We start from the raw sequence: 19646 nt of genomic DNA, 5'->3' as shown, positions 1-19646 counted from the left end.
GGGTTTGCTAATTACTACCGTCAATTCAGTCCCTATTTTTCTTCTTTGGTTGCCCCAATTGTAGCCCTCACTAAAAAGAACTGTAACCACAAAAATTGGCCGCCTGAGGCTTTCTCTCGGGTTGAAATCTGCCTTCTCTTCAGCACCTCTTCTCTCAAGGCCTGGCCCTGAAAGACATTATTTTTGGAGGTAGACGCATCGTCTGTAGGAGCTGGTGCAGTTTTGACACAGAAAACCTCTAAGGGCAAAAACATTACTTGTTGTTTTTTCTCCAAGACCTTTTCACTTGCAGAGAGGAATCTATTGGCGATCGGGAACTCCTCGCCATAAGACATGTCTTAGAATAATCGTGCCACCTTCTAGAGGGTTCTACTCATCCTGTCAGCATTTTTACTGATCACAAAAATCTTTTATATATACAGTCTGCACAACGCTTGAATCCCCGTCAGGCAAGATGGTCGCTCTTCTCCCGATTCAACTTCTTCATTCATTTTCGTCCCGCTGAAAAGAATGTTAGAGCCGATGTACTTTCTAGATCCTCTCATATTGTTGGTCAGGATTTCACTCCACATAACATTTTTCCTCCAGAGTGCCTGGTTACTGCAACTCCAGCTTCTCTTCTTCAAGTTCTACCTGGGAAGACGTTCGTGCCTCCTCGTCTCAGACGTCAGGTCCTCAGTTGGGGACACTCTTCGCTGCTGGCTTGTCACTCTGGGTCAAGAAGTCTTTTCAGTTAACCTCAAACGGGATATCACTGACTACGCCAGTTCTTGTGCTGCCTGTGGTCGTGACAAGACTCCGCTGTTGAAACCTTTTGGACTTTTACAGCCTTTGCCTATTCCAGATACCCAGTGGACACATATAGTCATGGATTTCATCACCGATCTGCCACCTTCCTGTAACAATACCCTTATCTGGGTGGTCGATGATCTGTTTACCAAAATGACACATGTTATTCCTTTGCCTGGACTTCCTTTTGCTCTTCTGTTGGCCAAACTTTTTCTTCAACAAATCTTTCGCCTGCATGGTCGTCCTTCTCACATCATCTCAGATCGTGGAGTACAAGTCGTTTCCAAGTTCTGGCATGCTCTTTGTTCTCGTTTAAAAATCAATCTGGACTTCTTTTTCGCCTATCACACACAATCCAATGGGCAGGTGAAGAGAGTTAACTAAATTCTAGAAGGCTACCTGTGACGTGTTGTTTCGGCTCAGCAAGACAATTGGGTTGATCTTCTGCCTTGGGCAGCTTTCTTATAGTCACAGAGACTCTGAGTCCACAAAAACTTCTCCCTTCTATGTTGTCTACGGTCTTCATCCTTGTCCACCTCTTCCTCTTCCAGTTACCTCTGAAGTGCCTGCCGTAGATGCTCTAGTCAGGAATTTTGTGTCCATCTGGCAGGAGACTCGGCGCTCCTTGCTTTCCGCTTCCTCTCAAATGAAGTCTCAGGCTGACAAGAGGAGAAGACCTCTTCCATTTTTTTCTCCTGGTGACAGGGTCTGGCTCTCCTCTAAGTATATACGTTTCAAAATTCCCAGTTACGAGTTGGGTCCTCGTTACCTGGGTCCATTCATGGTTCTTCAAAAGATCAATCAAGTCTCTTACCAATTATGTCTACCCTCCTCCCTTTGCATTCCAAATTATTTCCATGTTTCTCTGCTCAAGCCTCTGTTCATTAATCAGTTTTCTAAAAAGTTTGTTTTCTAGCTATGAAAGCTGTAAGAGGGAAACATTATTTTCTTGTCGACTGGAGAAGGTTTGGTCCAGAAGAGAGATCTTGGGAGCCGGAGGAAAATATTTTTGATCGCAGCCTGGTTCGAGACTTTCTAAGACCCAAAAAGAGGGGAGAGACCCAAGGGGTGGGGGGGTACTGGGCACCGCTCCGGCCATTCATTCCTGCCATGAGCGCTCCCTCCATGCCGGCACTAGTGGCTCCGGGACCCCGGTATTGATATGGGTGCCGTTCAGTCCGGCCGTTAGCGCACCTCTCCTTATGTTCTCTGCGGCTCCGGGACTTGCTGTGCTGTACGCACCCGCATCCGAGTCCCGGGCATCTCCTTACCTCCCTCTGTCTCAGGCCTCCCCCTCTCTGTGCATGGCCGGCACACGCCTCCCCTCTCCTTAGGACGCATGCACGCTGCAATTGCTAGATTTAAAGGGCCCTTAATTGGTCTGCTGCAGGGCGGACCTTATTTAAGTCCGGCACCTCCCTATCTTGGTGCCGAATCTTTGTGCCTTGTGCCAAGAGAAATTGTTCCTCTGTATTCACCTACTTAGTGCTCCTCCAGCCCGTGACCCGACTTGCTCCTTTGCCGCCTGTCTCCTGACCTTGTGCCTGTGACCCGACTACGCGTCCTTGCCGCCTGCCCTTCTGATTTGTGCTTTGTCCCGACTACGTCTTCCATCTGTGCCGAGTTACATCTAAGCAACCTGTGTGGACGGATCGTGCCAGGGGTAGTTACCTGGGTACTGCCTGCCACAGCATGTCCATCCTGCTTTGGAGCAGGCTCTGGTGAAAACCAGCGGCACCTTAGACTCCGCTCCCTGGTACGGTTTAGTCATAGTCCACACAGGTCAGCGGATCCACTATCCAGCTCCTTACAGTTTGAGCATTATGTGCTATGCTATATACGCTTTATTTATAAAGCCCTGTGGTAAGTAACAGCTCATGTCTGCTATATATGTATGCCCTCTGCTCTGACCAGAAACAAGTATTATGCAATGTAGTGAGAACCAAATATTCTGTTTGCAGAAGACAGCAGCTTTTAAATTATAGTGACACTATACATTCAACATTTTATTATTTCCAGTTCCATTTATATATTTTTATGATTATTGCTTTATAGATCATTTTTTTTTAACTTAGCAGGTTTCAAAAAATATGTTCCAGTGACTAACTGTTCATTCTGACACGGCCAGTCATGTTTGTCTAGCTAGTGTGAAGAACTATGTCTAACCACTTCCTCTATGGCAAGATGTTCAAAACATTATGCTATGATATGCTATTTTGGTTGTAAGAGAGTACAACTAATTACCTAACCCCAAGGCCGTAGCCTGGGGTGCAAAACACCTCTAAATAGTCCCCCCTAAAACATAACTTTTATTATGTGTCCAGTTAAAATGAAAATGTAAATATAAACCCAGTGAAGTGAAGATTAAAATAGGTTGTTGCCATAGTTTGCCTCTTGAAAACGCCGTGGAGACAGCGAAACATGTAGAGGCGGCAATCTAGTGTTTTTAGTTGGTGTCAGAGTAGGCATACAGGGCTGCTGCAGAACCCTTGACAGTGGAGCAATGTTGCTCAGATTATATAAGCACTAACCTACCTGACATCCCAATTTTAATCTTCACTTCACTGGGTTTATATTTACATTTTCATTTTAACTGGACACATAATAAAAGTTATGTTTTAGGGGGGACTATTTAGAGGTGTTTTGCACCCCAGGCTATGGCTTTGGGGTTAGGTAATTAGTTGTGTTCTTTGGCCTTTATAGTCCCCTTTTGGTCTAATTTGGGTTTTTTTGTTGTAAGAGAGTAAACACTAAATAGTTTGGCAGCCATTGCTATTGAGTCCAAGACTATAGCTTAGTATTTGCACTGAGAAATCCAATGTATGTAAATGGCCACAAGAGAAAATAAGCCAAGTGTGAAAATCTATCTAGGAACCTGTCTATAATATAGAATGACTACTATGCTCTGGATTGTGTATAAGTGCAGTTTATATATCTATAAACCTGCATGTAAAAAAAATATTATGAAAATGCAAAACATGAGGAGACATCATTTCACTAGATGATCTGCTATGCAGCTATTGGAGACTTGATCTGGGCCTGGGCTTTTTGTTGTAAGATATGTCAACAGCCAACAAACAGTGTGGGAGAACATCATAAAGGGGGCATGGCCGGGAAAAGAATCTTTGAGTCCTTCAAAATGTAGAAAGATGTCACCTTTCTTCCTACTGCAGATATAAAACTGCTGTATTTGCTGGGTTCTGAAAAATTCTTGATCAACAGGCAATAAGATTTTGACATTTTATAAGAAATATTTTGAGACCACCTTCTGTTCTCCAGTCAGGCCAGATTGCTCTTGGGCCCAAAAAGGAAACCAAGCTTTGTTACACGTTTATTTATGATCTACACTCTTTGTTCTCTCTTTGCTTCTACTGTTTTTAATTCTACTTGACCACCTAACTTGAAACAGACATCACCACCGAATATCTCAGGAGAGGTCATAAAGACCTGTATTGTGTATCTTGGATCTGCTCATACCAACTGTGTTCTGTCTATCCTTCTGGTCCATGTTCCTTACTATTAACTGGGTGTAGTATTTCCTACCTCTATGCTTTGAATTTTAGTAAATAATGGGGTACTCTGGTGGACATTTTTTTTTTCAAATGAACTGGTTCCAGAAAGTTAAACAGATTTGTTAATTACATCTATTAAAAATCTTTTAACTGGGTGTAGTATTTCCTACCTCTATGCTTTGAATTTTAGTAAATAATGGGGTACTCCGGTGAAAAACAATTTCTTTCAAATGAACTGGTTCCAGAAAGTTAAACAGATTTGTAAATTACATCTATTTAAAATCTTAATCTTTCCAGTACTTATCAGCTGCTATATGTTCTAGAGGAAGTTGAGCTGTTCTTTTCAGTCTGACCACAGTGCTCTCTACTGACACCTCTGTCCATATCAGGAACTGGCCAGAGTAGAAGCAAATCCCCATAGCAAACCTCTTCTTCTCCAGACAGTTCCTGACATGGACAGAGGTGTCAGTATAGAGCACTGTGGTCAGACATAAAAGAACTATACAACTTCCTATGGAGCATACAGCAGCTGAAAAGTACTGGAAGAATTAAGTTTTTTTTTATTAAAAGCAATTTACAAATCTGATTAACTTTCTGGCACCAGTTGATTTGAAAAAAAATTGTTTTTCACCGGAGTACCCCTTTAACATATCTGAAAAATTAGATTTTTCATCACCTGGACCTTCTATACATGTTCACACTAGACATAACAGGGCTAGCCACACGCTTTCTTTTTTTATTCATCCTTGGGGGTTTGGAATACTGTGCAGTGTCTTATCTACAGGGTTGCTCTACTTCACTGTGTGCATCTGAAATAAGACGTCTTCACAATCCTCATTCCTGTAGTTTGCAGGGAACAGTATAAGAATGAGCCAACTGTAGCAGAAACAATTCATACAGTGCTGGGAATAAATGGAGCGCATTAATAGATGTTGAATCTGTGTTTCCGCTTTGTCTGTTATTGAAGCTCTTAAAGTGTCAGTCAGGCTGTTTCATAATATGAAGCAAATATTTGAATGTTACTTATCTTATTTCGAAGATCAGCACATTATACTGTGTTTGACTAATAGAGTTCAATAAACTCAAAATGTCAAGGTAATGGCTTGTGCAGTAACCTGCAAAATGAATGGCTTTGTACCCAGTTAGTCGGCTTATAAAATATCCATAGTTTTTTTTATATCCTAAGCATTAATTCTTGAACTCAAATAGTGTACAATATTGTGAGATCCATATTCCAGATGCACTAATTCTTGGCCAAAAGTATGAGCACACCTGACATTTCACATATGGGATTGTCGGGTCACCCATTCTAAAACTATGGGTAATATTATAAATCCCTTTTGCAGGCATAACAGCCTCCACTTTTGCAAGAGGCTTTACCACAAGATTTCAGAGCGCTTATATACAAAAATCCCCCTGGGCACTTACTACTATGACAAATCTCTGAACAAATATCAAATTGATTCCACAAATTCACCATTCTGGTAACAGCAGAGTTTTAACCTTTTAAGGACGCTGGGCGTATGCATACGCCCTGCATCCCGAGTCCTTAAGAACGTGGGGCGTATGCATACACCCGTGGGAATTCCGGTCTCTGCCGCTAGCCGGTTGGGGACCAGACCGGGATGCCTGCTGAAATCATTCAGCAGGCATCCCGCCACATTGCCGAAGGGGGTCTTGAGACCCCCCCATGTCGGCGATCGCAGAAAATCGCATGTCAATTCAGACATGCTATTTTCTGCTATTCCGGGCTGATCGGGTCTCTGGTGACACAATCACCCGGAAAACAGTGACAGCCCTGATCATCCTGAGGGATAGGAGCGAGGTCGCAGTGCTGCGATCTCCTCCTATCCCCTGCCATTGGTCAGAACTAATTCTGAACAATGGCAGGGCAGGACAGTGGGTTGCCATGGCATCCCCCCGTTCTGCCCACCCCTGGATGTCGAGGGGAACGCGGGGAGAAGATGGAGGCCGGTATCTGGAGGAGAAGATGCCTGGGGACCCCCGATCATCGATGGAGACTGATGGATCCTGGCTCAGGTAGGGAAACTATGGGGGGGGGGGGATTTGGGGGGAAATGAAAGTGAAAGTAAAGTGATCTTTACTGTGGCAACCACTAGGAAGGCCAAACTGCAACTCCCAGCATGCCCAGACAGCCGAAGGCTGTCTGGGCATGCTGGGAGTTGTAGTTTTGCAACATCTGGAGGGTCACAGTTTGGAGACCACTGTTACAGTGGTGCCCAAACGGTAGCCCTCCAGATGTTGCCAAACTAAAACTCTCAGTATGCCTAGACTGCCCAGGCATGCTGGGAGTTGTAGTTCTGTAACATCTGTCCCTTCAGATTTAGCAATTTTCATGACATTTTTGAAAATTGCTGCTCTACTTTGAAGCCCTCTAATAAAAAAAAAAGCAAAAATATGTCCATTTTATTATGCCAACATAAAATAGACATATTGTATTTGTGAATAAACATTTAATTTATTGGGAATATCCATTTTCCCAATAAATTACAAGTAGAGAGCTTCAAAGTTAGAAAATGCTAAATGTTCAAAATTTTCATGAAATTTGGGGATTTTTCACCAAAAAAGGATGCATGTAATGCCGAAAATTTACCACCAAAATAAAGAAGAATATGTCACAAAAAAACAATCTCAGAATCAGAATATTCGGTAAAAGCGTTTTCGGGTTATTAATTCATAAAGAGACGGTGGTCAGAAGGGCTCAGTCCTTAAGGTGAAAAAGGGCTGCGTCCTTAAGGGGTTAAATACAGGATTATACAAAGAACAGTTCTAAACTCCCAAAATGTAAAATATATATTCATTATTAATACACAAAACATACACCAATTATGAAAGTCAAAAAGGCAATTCCAAACAATAGTGGATTTGCACACAAAAGGACTAATTGAAAAATATTTTTCTCATGATAAAAGTCTATCCATCAATGTATATCCCGATATGCATATGAAATTACTCCATATGAACGGAGGTAACTCCAAATAAAGTCAATATAGACTACAGCTGCCTGTCCACATCATATCCTAGAATACATATGTATTCTTATTTTATGTGATAACCAAGGTTAACCTCTTCAGGACGCAGGGCGTATGGATACGACCTGCATTCCGAGTCCTTAAGGACGCAGGGCGTATCCATTCGCCCGTGGGAATTCCGGTCCCCACCGCTAGCCGGGTGGAGACCTGAGCCGATGCCTGCTGAAATCGTTCAGCAGGCATCGCGGCATATCGACCAATCAGGGTGCCTGCTGCGGGTGTCACTCCCGCAACCCGCTCCGCCCCTCTTCCGGAGGACGTGAGCGGGAAGTTGACCCCGGCAGCTGGGGACCTCGATCCCCGGCGTCCCTGTTGGGATCGGGGCCCCAGGAGCGGCGGCAAGGGACTGACCTGTGTGCGGCGGCGTGGAGCAGCAGTTGGAGGTGATTAACAGCCTCCTGCTGTTGCTTAGCAACAGCTCCCAGCATGCAGAAAGGGCATGCTGGGACTTATAGTTTTGCAACAGCTGGAGGCACATTTTTTCTATGGAAAAGTGTACCTTCAGCTGTTGTATAACTACAACTCCCAGCTTGCACAAACAGCTAAAGTGCATGCTGGGAGTTGTAGTGGTGCATCTGCTGGTTGCATAACTACAACTCCCAGCATGCCCGTTGGCTGTCGGTGACTGCTGAGAGTTGTAGTTTTGCAACAGCTGAAGGCACACTGGTTGTGAAACTCAGAGTTTTTTTAACCTAACTCAGTGTTTCACGACCGGCGTGCCTCCAGCTGTTGCAAATTACAACTCCCAGCATGCACCGTACATGCTGGGAGTTGTAGTTTTGCAACAGCTGGAGGCATACTGGTTGTGGAACACTGAGTTAGGTCACAAACTCAGTGATACATAACCAGTGTGCCTACAGCTGTTGCAAAACTAAAACTCTCAGCATGTACAGTCTGTCAGCGCATGCTGGGAGTTGTAGTTTTGCAACAGCTGGATGTTCCCCCCCCCCTCCCCAATGTGAACGTACAGGGTACACTCACATGGGCTGAGGTTTACAGTAAGTATCCGGCTGCAAGTTTGAGCTGCCGCAAATTTTCTGCCGCAGCTCAAACTGCCAGAGAGAAACTACTATGAACCCCCGCCCGTGTGACTGTACCCTAAAAACACTACACTACACTAACACAAAATAAAATAAAAAGTAAAAAACACTACATATACACATACCCCTACACAGCCCCCCTCCCCAATAAAAATGAAAAACATCTGGTACGCCACTGTTTCCAAAACGGAGCCTCCAGCTGTTGCAAAACAACTACTCCCAGTATTACCAGACAGCCACTGACTGTCCAGGCATGCTGGGAGTTTTACAACAGCTGGAGGCCCCCTGTTTGGGAATCACTGGCATAGAATACCCCTATGTCCACCCCTATGCAAGTCCCTAATTTAGGCCTCAAATGGGCATTGCGCTCTCACTTTGGAGCCCTGTCGTATTTCAAGGCAACAGTTTAGGGTCACATATGGGGTATCGCCGTACTCGGGAGAAATTGTGTTACAAATTTTGGGGGATATTTTCTGCTTTTACCCTTTTTAAAAATGTAAAATTTTTGGGAAAACAAGCATTTTAGGTAAAAAAAAAAAGTTTTTTTTTTTTACATATGCAAAAGTCGTGAAACACCTGTGGGGTATAAAGGGTCACTTAACCCCTAGTTTTCAAAATAGTATGCCATGTGTTTTTTTTTTTTTTGCTGTCCTGGCACCATAGGGGCTCCCTAAATGCGGCATGCTCCCAGAGCAAAATTTGCTTCCAAAAAGCCAAATGTGACTACTCCTCTTCTGAGACCTGTAGTGCGCCAGCAGAGCACTTTTCACCCCCATATGGGGTGTTTTCTGAATCGGGAGAAATTGGGCTTCAAATTTTGGGGGGTATTTTCTGCTATTACCCTTTCTAAAAATGTTAAATTTTTGGGAAAACAAGCATTTTAGGTTCCTTTTTTTTTTTTTTACATTTGCAAAAGTCGTGAAACCCCTGTGGGGTATTAAGGCTCACTTTATCCCATGTTACATTCCCCGAGGGGTCTAGTTTCCAAAATGGTATGCCATGTGTTGTTTTTTTTTGTTGTTGCTGTTTTGACACCCTAGGGGCTTCCTAAAGGTGACATGCCCCCCAAAAACCATTTCAGAAAAATGCTCTCTCCAAAATCCCCTAGTCGCTCCTTCCCTTCTGAGCCCTCTACTGCGCCCGCTGAACACTTTATATAGACATATGAGGTATGTGCTTACTCGAGAGAAATTGGGCTACAAATACAAGTAAAAATTTAGCAAAAATTCTAAAATTGGGTCTACAAGAACATGCGAGTGTAAAAAATGAAGATTTCGAATTTTCTCCTTCACTTTGCTGCTATTCCTGTGAAACATCTAAAGGGTTAAAACACTGACTGAATGTCATTTTGAATACTTTGGGGGTGTAGTTTTTATAATGGGGTCTTTTATGGGGTATTTCTAATATGAAGACCCTTCAAATCCACTTCAAAACTGAACTGGTCCCTGAAAAATATCGAGTTTGAAAATTTTGTGAAAAATTGGAAAATTGCTGCTGAACTTTGAAGCCCTCTGGTGTCTTCCAAAAGTAAAAACTCATAAATTTTATGATGCAAACATAAAGTAGACATATTGTATATGTGAACCAAAAAAATAATTATTTTGAATATCCATTTTCCTTACAAGCAGAGAGCTTCAAAGTTAAACAGATTTGTAAATTACTTCTATTAAAAAAATCTTAATCATTCCAGTACTTATTAGCTGCTGAATACTACAGAGGAAATTCTTTTCTTTTTGGAACACAGTGCTCTCTGCTGACATCACGAGCACAGTGCTCTTTGCTGACATCTCTGTCCATTTTAGGAACTGTCCAGAGCAGCATATGTTTGTTATGGGGATTTTCTCCTACTCTGGACAGTTCTTAAAATGGACAGAGATGTCAGCAGAGAGCACTGTGCTCGTGACGTCAGCAGAGAGCTCTGTGTTCGAAAAAGAAAATAATTTCCTCTGTAGTATTCTGCAGCTAATAAGTAAAGGAAAGATTAAGATTTTTTAATAGAAGTAATTTACAAATCTGTTTAACTTTCTGGCACCAGTTGATTAAAAAAAAAGTTTTCCACCAGAGTATCCCTTTAACTTCTTCCAAACCTAACTCATCAAACCATGTCTTCTTTTTTAAAATAACTGTTTATCAAACCATGTCTTCTTATGGACCTTACTTTGCACAAAAAGCCACAGTCATGCTTAGCCAGGAATGTAGCTTTCCGTTTGTGCCACAAGGTTGGAAGCATTCACTTTTAAATGTAAAATGCTATGGCATTATCCATCACTGAAAAGAAGAAACAGATTTATCCATTTGCCCATCAGGCTATCAGAGTAATTCTTCCTCTAGAAAATACTCCAGAGTCCAGTGGTGGCTTTGCACTACTTCAGTCAACGCTTGGTATTGTACATGGTGATGTTACACTTCTGTTCATATCACTTGCAGTGCTGATGTCACCTTCATTCAGTCTGTTCCTATTTACTGATTCATGCAGCAAATAATAGTTGATTTTGATTAACTACACAGCTTAGCATTTAGCAACGAGTTTGTGTGGTCTGCTGCTTTGTTGATCAGCCATTGTGACCTCCAGACATTTCCTTTTCATAAAAATAGCACCTACAGTAGACTGTGGCAGACCTAGCAGATCATTTATTTCTCAAACTCATTTGTCTCCTAGGTCAGTTTCACATTTAGGCTGGGTTCACACTACAGAATTTCCAAGAGAAATTCTGTTTTGAAATTGTGCCCTGAAATTCTGGTGCAGCAGGTTGCTGTCAATGGGATTCCACTGCATGGTGCTCCCAATGGAATTTCCGCAGCCGATCTATGAGGATGACAATGTACACAAGGTCTTAGCGCCAACCGCTTCAGCTGGCACCAGCCACCCTCAGGATCTCTGGCCAGAGATTCCTTAATGTGAATATAGCCTTAGAGTCAGTGTACACAGAATGGAACTGCTGCAGATTTTACCTGCAGATTTTCACAAGTAGAATGTGAAGCGGAATACAATAGCAGGCAAGTGGAGGAAATTTTTACAAATTTCATTCACACACCGCAGAAATGTTACCCACAAAAATTGACCTGTGATTTATACTTGAGAATTCATAGTATTTCTGTTATTGACATTCATTCCGGATTTTACTCCTTTCACTAAAACAGGAGTGAATCTATTTCAGGAAGATTTTTTATTTTGTTTTATTTAAACAGTATTGGCTTTTTTGCACCTTACAAGACACTTTTAAAAAGTGGGCATTGCTAAGTAGAGCTATAAATTAAAGCAGGTTCCCCTTTGCCTTCTTATTGTGTGTTGTAGTCCTGTTTTTAGTTGTCCTTTTATGCTGGGTTCCAAGGCCACTTAGGCAAAATGCAATATACTTAATGTAGCGTGTAATTTTTTAGCAACAGATGTTAGAGATTGTTACCACCAGCATTCCTATGTTGATGATTGTGGTCACAACAATCATTCCTAGAGCCACGAAGCATACGATAAATCCCTTTATCCTCATTCATTAAGAAATCTCATGTGTGGTGGGGGTCAGGAGACATGGGACATTATGAACAAAAGAGCCAGTTCCATTGGTGGAACCGGCTTCTATCTGTTGGATATTGTTTAAGGTGGAAATAAGATGTAAAAAAATTTGACTTTAGTGCTGGTCATTTAACTGTTAGATGCCATGAACAGTAGCAATCGTGACATCTAAACAGTATTTAGAGGAATCGTTGGTGGTGTATTATACCTATTGGCTCCACCGCAATGCAATTGTGGGGTGCTGACTAGACCTTAGTGCAAGCCATAGCTGATTTGCTGATACAGCAGATTAATGGAATGCATATGGATTACATTGCTTTACGTAAACAATCAAGTCATTGCTTACAAAACAAAATAAATACATTTCCTCAAATATCAGTTTAAATTAGTCAAAACGGGAAAAGGCATTCTTTAAATAAAAAATTTAAACATACACCCCCAAAAAAAAATTGTAAACCAAAATAAGAATTGACCACATTTTTTATCATTGGAATCATACTAACCATTAAATAAATTTGTGCTATACAGCCCTTTTCAAAGACCACCTCTTTAAGTTGACCCCCCTCATATCTAGACTTGCTTTTGTGTGATAGATTTTCAATACATTTTACATATAGTGGCAATTTTCTCTGAGAAGACTGCTACCATAAAACAATTACTTTTTAATAGAATATTAGAAGATCATCTTATGAATGTTTGTGTATTTACTTCTTGTTTATTTTAAAGACAAGTAGTATAATATAATAAAAGCTTTCAATATGTATGCACATGTATAAATAACATTTGTGATCCATTATATGCACTGACTTTTGCTTTTCAATACAAAGCTGTACACTGTCTATTTGCTTTTCAAAGGTAAACACATGTAGCCTTCTAGATAAAGCGTGGGTATAGGCACTTTATGAAAACAAGCAATGCAATCTGTATAATTTTGCCCACGACTAAAACAAATAGTCCTTAAGAAATCCCTGACCTAGACATCATGTTTTGTTCTTTGTCAAGTTGTCATTTACTGTAATCCATGCAAAAACTAAAGAACCAGGCTCAGAAGGTGTTATAACTATGTCAATGAGCAGGAGGAGGTGTTGTGCAGAAATCTTTCCATGAAAGCCAATACTATGGCACAATAGTAGGAAAACCTGTGTCTTTACCAATGTGACAAGACAAATAGAGAAACATAGCCGCACATCCAGCATTTGTATTTTGATCTACTTGCTTCTCAGCATAATAAAAAAAAAAACTAACAGGTTGTTAGTGTACATTTTGATCAAAAAGTACAAGCCGACCCGCCACGTCAAGGCAACCTAGTCAGAGTGGGTACCTAACCTGACACTGGTATAGCGCCGCACGGCGACCACTGCCTCCAAGACACCATGCCCACAGGGAGAACAAACCAGTGGCCAGGCAGCCCCACTGCTGCCCAATCAAGCCCTTGGCTCTGGGCCGCACCACCCCACAGAAACAACGGCCGCCACAAAGAACCACACCAGTGTGAATACCTACCATGTGCTCCCTACCAGAGGGCTGGGAGAATGTTAGGAGGAATCCCTTATGCAGTCTCCTGCTAATTAAAAACGCCTGGGCCGAATGGGTAGAGTGGAGTGCTGGCCATGGAAGGAGGGAGAGGCTACAAATGTACAACACAAATAGAGAAACATAGCCGCACATCCAGTATTTGTATTTTGATCTACTTGCTTCTCAACATAATTTAAAAAAAATAACTTTACCAATGTGACTCTTCTGCAATGTTTTGATAATATCATCTCATTGAATTATTGGAATGTCTAGTAACCCCTTAAGGACAGAGCCCATGTTGGCACTGAGGACACAGACAATTTTCATTTTTGCTTTTTAATTTTTTCCTCCTCTCCTTTTAGGAGCCATAAATCTTTTACTTTTTGATCCATGCACCCGTATGAGGGCTTGCTTTTTTGTGTGACCAATTGTACTGATCCTTTGGCCCAGGGAAGACAACCATCTAGAATATAGCCATGATCTCCTAGAAGCCATGAGCAGTAGCAACTGCAGCTTCTAGACAGTTATCTGACAGGTGCTGCTCCTGTAAGCATTCCAATCACCATTTAAGCAACAGACCAACAGGGTATGAACATTATGTAAAAGCTGTGTAGCACAGTAATGCAATCCGCAGTCATGAACAGTCAGATAAGCGTGGCCAGGATTGCCCCACCTCTCTTGAACAATGTCACAGAATCGGCCCTGGGCGAGCAACATACAGCGCCTCCGCTCATGAACTGCTCAGACCAATAGAGGCAGAGAGCTTGCTCACTCCCTGCCTCTAATGTCAGTACTTCTCAGTAAGTGCTGCAATGGTCCGAGATGGTGTATGCGCTGAGAAGCAGTATGTCGCTTGCACAGGGCCAGTTCAGTGACATTGTTCATGAAAACCATGGCACTGTGAACCCCAACCACACCTCTCCAACTGTCCAGGACTGTGGATAAAAGTGTTTTTTTTTAGCTTCACAAAGCCACCAATTTAGCAAAGAAAAACATTGCTTCATTACTGTGCTACACAGCTTTTATATATTGTGATTAGTTTTAGGAGGTTAATCCTGGTGATACTTTCCCTTTAATATTATATCTTGAAAACCCACTGTAATGTTATAGGTATCTTACTGGTGCTATAGATTCTCAACCAGCCAGGCCAGTGGAGCATAGTGAAAACATTTTAGCACCAATGGGAATAATTGCTTATTACACAACATTTTTAGTTTCTGATCGCTAATGATGTAGATTCATTTATTATTCTTTCTTCAACACTGATTCAAAGGGAATGGGAAATATAAAGGAAGAACTTCTACTTTATACTTCCTACTGGATCCAATTCTGGTTTTGGCTCAAAAGCTGCAGTGGCAGTCTTCCAAAAAAACACCAGAAAATACCTGAGTGGAAATTCTGCCTTAAGTTGGCACTGCAGATACAAAAACTTTTTAGCTTGGGCTTTGTCCAAGCTGAAGCATAGGCGTGAACAAAGTCCAGCAAGTGAGAGTGGCCTAGCACTCCTCTGTGCTCTCTCCTGTCTGATAGGACTGGAGAGAGCACAGAGGAGTGCTATCAGACCTAGAGCACTCCTAGAGCACAGAGAAGTGCTATCAGACAGGAGAGAGCACAGAGGAGTCCTATCAGACAGGAGAGAGCACAGAGGAGTGCTATCAGACAGGAGAGAGCACAGAGGAGTACTATCAGACAGGAGAGAGCACAGAGGAGTACTATCAGACAGGAGAGAGCACAGAGGAGTACTATCAGGCGGGAGAGATCACAGAGGAGTCCTATCAGACAGGAGAGAGCACAGAGGAGTCCTATCAGACAGAAGAGAAAACAGAGGAGTCCTATCAGACAGAAGAGAGCACAGAGGAGTACTATCAGGCAGGAGAGAGCACAGAGGAGTCCTATCAGACAGGAGAGAGCACAGAGGAGTCCTATCAGACAGGAGAGAGCACAGAGGAGTGCTATCAGACAGGAGAGAGCACAGATGAGTCCTATCAGACAGGAGAGAGCACAGAGGAGTACTATCAGACAGGAGAGAGCACAGAGGAGTACTATCAGGCGGGAGAGATCACAGAGGAGTCCTATCAGACAGGAGAGAGCACAGAGGAGTGCTATCAGACAGGAGAGAGCACAGAGGAGTCCTATCAGACAGAAGAGAGCACAGAGGAGTGATATCAGACAAGAGAGAGCACAGAGGAGTCCTATCAGACAGGAGAGAGCACAGAGGAGTCCTATCAGACAGAAGAGAGCAGAGATGAGTCCTATCAGACAGAAGAGAGCACAGAGGAGTGATATCAAACAAGAGAGAGCACAGAGGAGTACTATCAGACAGGAGAGAGTACAAAGGAGTACTATCAGACAGGAGAGAGCACAGAGGCGTACTATCAGACAGGAGAGAGCACAGAGGAGTCTATCAGATGGGAGAGAGCACCGGGGAGTGCTATCAGACAGGAGAGAGCACAGAGGAGTCCTATCAGACAGGAGAGAGCACAGAGGAGTCCCATCAGACAGAAGAGAGCACAGAGGAGTGATATCAAACAAGAGAGAGCACAGAGGAGTACTATCAGACAGGAGAGAGTACAAAGGAGTACTATCAGACAGGAGAGAGCACAGAGGCGTACTATCAGACAGGAGAGAGCACAGAGTAGTCCTATCAGACAGAAGAGAGCACAGAGGAGTCCTATCAGACAGGAGAGAGCACAGAGGAGTCCTATCAGAAAGGAGAGAGCACAGGGGAGTCCTATCAGACAAGAGAGAGCACAGAGGAGTTCTATCAGATAGGAGAGAGCACAGAGGCGTACTATAAGGCAGGATAGATCACAGAGGAGTCCTATCAGACAGGAGAGAGCACAGAGGAGTCCTATCAGACAGGAGAGAACACAGAGGAGTCCTATCAGACAGGAGAGAGCACAAAAGAGTACTATCAGACAGGAGAGAGCACAGAGGAGTGTTATCAGATAGGAGACAGCACAGAGGAGTAATATCAGATAGGGGAGAGAACAGAGAGTGCTAGCCTACCCTCACTTACTGGACATTGTCCATGCCTGTGCCTCAGCTTTCTTTTGAAGTATATTAGAAAGGTTAATGTTTAGCCAAGATGGACAACATATAAAACGTTTTTGAATCTGACCATACACATTTAAAGGAAATATGCAGTGAAAACAACTTATCCCCTATCCACAATGGGGCCCCGTTTGGGAGATCGCTGGGGGGTGCCAGCAGTCGGACCCCCGCGACCAGACACTTATCCCCTATGCTGTTGATAGCGGATAAGTTGTTTTCACTGCAGATGTCCTTTAACCGGTTGCCGATGAAGGACGAGCCGGCTCGTCCTGAGCCGGCAACTGTTGTATGACGCGGTCTCCTGACTTGAGACAGCGTTATACTGCGCGGCCCCCAGCTGTTTTCTATAGCTGGGGGCCGGAGTTAATAGCCGACATGCGGTAATTGCAGTGGCCGGCTATTAACCCTTTAGATCGCCGCTGTCAAAGTTGACAGTGGCGTCTAAAGGGACATTTAAATGCTCCCTGGTGGTCCAGTGGGGTGGATCACCCCCCCGCAGCACGATCGCTGGGGGGCGATCAACTGTGGAGGTAGCCGGAGGGCTTACCTCTCCTGCAGGGCCAGGCTTTATCAATCGAGCGCAGAGCACACAGATCAATGTGGTTGTATGAACTGAATGAAGAATCTAATGATTCCTCCTAAAAGTCCCCTAAGGGGACTAAAAGTGTAAAAAAAAAAAAAAGCAAAAAATTGTTTAAAAACACACACATTAACCCCTCCCTTATTAAAAGTTTAAATTACCCCCCTTTTCTCAAATTCCATATAAAAAATATGTAACCATAATAAAAATAAACATATAGGGTATTGCTGCGTGCGTAAATGTCCAAAGTATAAAAATATATTGTTAGTTAAACTGCACGGTCAATGTCGTATGCGGAAAAAAATTCCAAAGTCCAAAATAGCTAATTTTTGGTCACTTTTTAGATAATGAAAAAATGAATAAAAAGTTATTAAAAAGTCAGATCAATACAAAAATGGTACCGCTAAAAACTTCAGATCATGGTGCAAAAAAATTAGCTCATACCGCCCTGTACACTTAAAAATAAAAAAGTTATAGGCGTCAGAAGATGACAATTTTAAACGTATTAATTTTCGTGCATGTAGTTATGATTTTTTCCAGAAGTAAGACAAAATCAAACCTATATAAATAGGGTATCATTTTAATCATATGGATCTACAGAATAAAGATAAGGTGTCATTTTTACCAAAAAATTTACTGCGTAGAAACGGAAGCCCCCAAAACTTACAAAATGGTGTTTTTTCTTAAATTATGTAGCACAATGATTTATTTTTTTTGGTTTCGCCGTAGATTTTTGGGTAAAATAACTGATGTCATTACAAAGTAGAATTTGTGGCATAAAAAATGAGCCATCATATGGATTTTTAGGTGCAAAATTTAAAGGGGTATGATTTTTTAAATTAAGGAGGAAAAACGAAAGTGCGAAAACGGAAAAACCCTGCATCCTTAAAGGGTTACTCCCGTGGAAAACTTTTTTTTTTTTATCAACTGGTGCCAGAAAGTTAAACAGATTTATTAAATTACTTCTATTAAAAAATCTTAATCCTTCCAGTACTTATTAGGGATGTAAGAAAAAATCGATTCTCGCGATAATCGCGATTTTTTCATTTGCCGATACAGAATCGATTCAAAATATTTTTGAATCGATTCTTTTAGGGATGTGGAATTTTTATCTGCGGACGCCTGGAACAGCATGTCCTGGGCATCAGGAGATAAAAGTTCCACATTTGTGGAGCCGGGCAGGCCGGATCTGACACGGCGTCGCTCTGGGTGTATGGAGCGGGCTCCGACTCGTGCCCACTCCGTACTATGCGACCCCCGGCTGATTTCAGTAGCCGGGGGCCGCTGCTAATAGCCAGCATGCGGCAATCGCCGCGGCTGGCTATTAAAGGAGTATCCGGTGCGCACTTTTCTCATTTTATCCTATCCAGGCTGCAAAATAAAATAAAACGCACTTTATCTTACCTGCCAACGAGCCCCCGGAGCTCCGGTACAGGTGTTCGGTCCCCGGGCTGTATTCTTCTTACTTCCTGTTAGTCCGGCACGTCACACGGAGCTTCAGCCTATCACTGGCCGCAGCGATGTCCCGCCTCCGCTGGTGATAGGCTGAAGCTCCATGTGACGTGCCGGACTAACAGGAAGTAAGAAGAATACAGCCCGGGGACCGAACACCTGTACCGGAGCTCCGGGGGCTCGTTGGCAGGTAAGATAAAGTGCGTTTTATTTTATTTTGCAGCCCGGACGGGATAACATGAGAAAAGTGAGCACCGGAGTACTAGATCGCCGCTGTCAAAGCTGACAGCGGCGTCTATTGGGATCTATGAATGCTCCCAGGTGGGCGATGTATCGGGATATATCGCGATGTATCGTCACCTAGACGGTATCGCGATATATCGGGATATATCGAATCGCCACACTGGTATCGCGATTCTAATCGAATCGCCAAATTCTTGGCGATTCACACCCCTAGTACTTATTAGCTGCTGAATACTACAGAGGAAATAATTTTCTTTTTAGAACACAGAGCTCTCTGCTGACATCATGACCACAGTGCTCTCTGCTGACATCTCTGAACATTTTAAGAACTGTAAAAATAAAAAGCAAACAAGGGGATGTGCTCCGTAGTGTAAGATCTTAGGGTCAGATAAACGCAACAATGTGAATTGCGCTTACCAGAGAAGGTTGCACTCCTTTCCAAGTACAACCATGGATCTAAGCGTGTCAGTATGATGGAGAGGGCCCCTGCAGCTGCTCCGCACCAAAGAATAAACGATAAAAACAGGAGTACTCCAAGAACAGCAGAGTGATAGAAGCGGTGAGACCAGGGTAAAAATATGGAATCTTTATTCCCACAATGCAAAAGTGCGAAACGCATTGCCTTGTGGGAATAAAGATTCCATACTTTTGCCCTGGTCTCACCGCTTCTATCACTCTGCTGTTCTTGGAGGACTCCTGTTTTTAACATTTAAGAACTGTCCAGAATAGGAGAAAATCCCCAAAGAAAACATATGCTGCTCTGGAAAGTTCCTAAAATGGACAGAGGTGTCAGCAGAGAGCACTGTGGTCATGATGTCAGCAGAGAGTTCTGTGTTCCAAAAAGAAAACCATTTCTTCTGTAGTATACAGACCCTAAAAACTACTGGAAAGATTAAG

At 42.8% G+C, this 19646-nt stretch overlaps 1 protein-coding gene across 7 annotated transcripts in view; it reads right to left on the bottom strand.

Moving 5' to 3' along the window:
- The window catches only part of FGG (fibrinogen gamma chain), a 56442-nt gene that overhangs the window by 22218 nt on the left and 14578 nt on the right, over positions 1–19646 (bottom strand). The window contains exon 1 of one of the 7 annotated variants that reach the window (XM_056562356.1): positions 7706–7727. The exons of the other annotated variants lie outside the window; for them this stretch is intronic. The gene's annotated coding sequence lies outside the window, so the exon portion shown is untranslated. Of the gene's footprint in view, positions 1–7705; positions 7728–19646 lie in introns of those variants that run through there. 7 annotated transcript variants of the gene reach the window in all.

This window comes from Hyla sarda, chromosome 1 (assembly GCF_029499605.1).
Source record: "Hyla sarda isolate aHylSar1 chromosome 1, aHylSar1.hap1, whole genome shotgun sequence".
In the NCBI taxonomy this organism is placed as follows: Eukaryota; Metazoa; Chordata; class Amphibia; order Anura; family Hylidae; genus Hyla; species Hyla sarda.
This window is presented reverse-complemented; position numbering and strand designations above follow the sequence as displayed.